Consider the following 4,377-nt stretch of genomic DNA (forward strand, 5'->3'; position numbering starts at 1 on the left):
GACGATTCCGCCATCAGGAAAAACGCCTTTGTTCACCCCAAATCCTGTATCATATTACTGACACTTTCTCCCCTGTTATACAACTTGCTGTCCTTCTTTGAACTTTCTCGAGTACTCCGTTAATCCTGTCTGGTAAGGATGCCAGACCTCGCAGCTGTGAAGAGGACGGACAAGCGTAGCGTAGACAGTCTCTACATCTATATCTACATCTACATCGATACTCTGCAAATCACATTTAGCGCGCGGAAAGAATGAACACCTATGTCTTTCCGTACGAGCTCTGATTTCCCTTATTTCATCGTGGTGATCGTTCCTCCCTATGTAGATCGGTGTCAACAAAATATTTTCGCATTCGGAGGGGAAAGCAGGTGATTGGAATTTCGTGAGAAGATTCCGTCGCAACGAAAATCGCCTTTCTTTTAATGATTTCCAGCGAAAATCCTGTATCATTTCTGTGACACTCTCTCCCATATTTCGCGATAATACAAAATGTGATGCCTTTCTTTGAACTTTTTCGATGTACTCCGTCAGTCCTATTTGGTAAGGATCCCACACCGCGCAGCAGTATTCTAAAAGAGAACGGCCAGCAGTCTCCTTAGTAGGTCTGTTACATTTTCTAAGTGTCCAGCCAATAAAACGCAGTCTTTGGTTGGCCTTCCCCACAACATTTTCTATGTGTCCCTTCCAATTTGAGTTTTTCGTAACTGTAATACCAAGGTATTTAGTTGAATTTACTGCTTTTAGATTAGACTGATTCATCGTGTAACCGAAGTTTTAACGAGTTCCTTTTAGCACTCATGTGGATGGCGTCACACTTTTCGTTATTCAGAGTCAAATGCCACTTTTCGCACCATTCCGATATTTCTTCTAAATCGTTTTGCAATTTGTTTTGATCTTCTCATGACTTAATTAGTCGATAAACGGCAGCGTCATCTGCAAACAACCGACGACGGCTGCTCAGATTGTCTCCCAAATCATTTATATAGATAAGGAACAGCAAAGGGCCTATAACACTACCTCGGGGAACGCCAGAAATCACTTCCGTTTCACTCGATGACTTTCCGTCTATTACTACGAACTGTGGCCCCTCTGACAGGAAATCACGAAACCAGCAACGTAACTGAGACGATATTCCGCAAGCACGCAGTTTCACTACAAGCCACTTGTGTGGTGCAAAAAGACTTCTGGAAATCTGGAAGTACGGAATCAATATGAAATCCCTCGTAAATAGCACTCAACACGTCGTGTGATTAAAGAGCTAGTCGTGTTTAACAAGAACGATGTTTTCTAAATCCGTGTTGACTCTGTGTCAATATACCATTCTCTTTGAGGTAATTCATAATGATCGAATAGACTATATATGTACAAAAATACTGCTGCATATGGACGTTAACGGTATTCTGAAAATTTCTCAGGCTGAAACTCATAGGGCTACCACGTCTTGAAACCATACCGATGCAGAAATTGTATCCTAGCTGTATCAATATCTGACATTGTTTATATATGTACCACAATGAATAAACTATCATACTACGTGGTCTTACTACAAATATTCTTTTCATAGTGTCAGTTTTCACGTCACTCAAACACTTTCACCATCTTCGCTTAATGTAAAGAGTACCTTCTCAGTAGCAGAAATAGCAAGCCGAATCTTTCTGTCCTTCATTGTCGGAGTAGCTGTTACTAGTTGCTCCAAAAGGTAGAAATTGTCTGGTGGAATTCGTGGAACTTATGTTCACGTTGCGAGAGCTCAGGAGAAGCAATAGCCGAACAACACTGAAGAGCCAAGGAAACTGGAACACCTACTTAATGTCGTACAGAGCCCACGTGAGCACGCAGGAGTGCCGCAACACGATGTGGCACGGCCTCGACTAATGTCAGAAGTAGTGCTGGAGGGAACTGACACCATGAATCCTGCGGGGCTGCCCAAAAATCCGTAAGAGTATGAGGGGGCGGGGATCTTTCTGAACAGCACGTTGCAAGGCATCCCAGATATGCTCAATAACGTCATGTCTGGTGAGTTTTTAAATTCAGAAAAGTGTTCCTGGAGCTACTCTGTAGCAATTCTGAACGTGTGGCGTGTCGCATTGTCCTATTGTAACTGCCCAAGTCCGTCGGAATGTACAATGGATATGAATAAATGCAGGTGACCAGGCATGATGCTTACATACGTGTCACCTGTCAGAGTCGTATCTAGACGTATGAGGGGTCCCATATCACTCTAGCTGCACACGACCCACACCATTACAGAGGCTGCACCAGCGTGAACAGTCTCGTGCTGACATGCAGGGTCTATGGATTCATGAGGCTGTCGCTATACCCGTACACGTCCATCCGCTCGATACAATTTGAAACGATACTCGTCCGACCAGGCAACATGCTTCCAGTCATCGACAGTTCAATGTCGTTGTTGACAGGCCGATGCGAGGTGTAAAGCTTTGTGTCATGCAGTCATAAAGGCTACACGAATGGGCCTTGGGCTCCGAAAGCCCATGTCGATAACGCTTCGTTGATGGTTCCCACGTTGACAGTTGTTGATGGCTCAGCGTTGAAATCTACAGGAATACGCAGAAGGGTTGCACTTCTGTCACTTTGAAGGACTCTCTTCAGTCGTCGTTGGTCCCGTTCTTGCTGGGTCTTTCTCTGGTTGCAGCGATGTCGGAGCTTTGATGTTTTATCGGATTCCTGATATTCACGGTATCCTAGTGAAAGGTCGTAAGGGAAAATCCTCACTTTATCGCTACCTCGGAGATGGTGTGTCCCACAGTTCGTGCGCCGAGTATAACACCACGTTCAAACCCACTTAAATCTTGATAACCTGCCACTGTATCAGCCGTAATCGATCTAACAACTGTGCCAGACACTTGTTGTCTCATATAGGCATTGCCGACCGCAGCCCCGTATTCTGGCTGTTTACATTAGCATGTATTTGAATACGCATGCCTATACCAGTTTCTTTGGCGGTTCAGTGTATGTTTGATGTTTATAGCATTGTAAGGGAGCATCCAGTACTTCATTTACTATTTCAGTTTTCTGAGCTTTAAATTAAGATAGGCCAGAATAAATTCCTGTTCCGAAAACAGTTCATAATTGAAACAGGCAGAAACGTGATTCTTGCTTTGTTGCTTCAGTGGGAACACAGGTATCCTACTGATAAGCAGCGGGTCGCGAGATGTTCGTTGCAGTATGTTCTGTGGTTGGCAACGGCCTTGCCGCAGTGGATACTCCGGTTCCCGTCAGATCACTGAAGTTAAGCACTGTCGGGCGTGGTCGGCACTTGGATGGGTGAGCATCCGAGCCACCATGTGCTGTTGTCATTATTCGTGGTGCACTCAGCCTCGTGGTGCCAATTGACAAGCTACTCCACCGAATAGTAGCGGGCGGCTCCGGTCAAAGAAAACCGTCATAACGACCGGGAGAGCGGTGTGCTGACCAAACGCCCCTCCTATCCGCATCCAGCTGAGGATGACACAGTGGGTCACTTGTGGCCTGGAGAGGGAGTGCATGTCGTATGGTACATCGTACTGTCTTCGTGTGAGCCGCGCCTGCTGTGAAGGCCGTCAAGTAGCCGCCGACGGGCAGAGAGCGCGTTTCTCACCCAATCTCTTGTGTAGCGGGGTCTCAGCATGCAGGGCGCCTGTCGAAGCTGAGCAGCGCGCAGCGCACGCTCCGCTGCCCGGCGACGAGTCGCCCAGAACGGCTGTTGTAACGGGGAAAGTCAGCCGTGGCCGCACGAGCGACGCGGCGGGGCCTTGACAGTTACCGGCCGTCAGGGGGAGCCCAGCCGAGATACCGGGTGAAAGCCGATCAGGGCGCACACTGGTTAGCCGACGAAGCAGCGGAAGTTATCGGGTACGTCCAAAAGTAATGCTCTCCGAATTTCAGTTAAATGTCGCCTCTTTGGGCTTAACATACACCGACATTAACCCTAGAATAATATACCCATTTCGAACACTTCATTGTTTCGACGACCAGGAAAATGAGTAACAGCGACGTAACGGTACAACTATAAACCCTTTATTGCCATCAAAAAGTGTCAGCGTGCGAACTATTCAACGAAACATTATCGAAACGGGCTTTCGAAGCCGAACTCGTGTACCCTTGATGACTGCACGACACAAAGCTTTACACCTCGCTTGGAACCGTCAACATCGACATTGTACTGTTGATGACTGCATACATCTATCGTTTAAAATTGTATCGATGGACGTGTACGGGTATGGAGACCACCTTATGAATTCCCGAACCCTGCATGTCAGCAGAGGCCTGTTCAAGCTGGTGGAGGCTCTGAAATGGTGTGGGGCGTGATGCAGTTGGAGTGATATGGGAGCCCTGATACGCCTAGGTACGACTGTGATAGGTGACACGTACGTAAGC

At 47.0% G+C, this 4,377-nt stretch overlaps 1 pseudogene; it reads left to right on the forward strand.

The window, feature by feature from the left end:
* The first annotated feature begins 3,199 nt into the window (after positions 1–3,199).
* Positions 3,200–3,317, forward strand: LOC126419986 (5S ribosomal RNA; annotated as a pseudogene).
* The last annotated feature ends 1,060 nt before the right edge of the window (positions 3,318–4,377 follow it).

The sequence above is a fragment of the Schistocerca serialis genome, chromosome 9, assembly GCF_023864345.2.
Source record: "Schistocerca serialis cubense isolate TAMUIC-IGC-003099 chromosome 9, iqSchSeri2.2, whole genome shotgun sequence".
Taxonomy (NCBI): Eukaryota; Metazoa; Arthropoda; class Insecta; order Orthoptera; family Acrididae; genus Schistocerca; species Schistocerca serialis.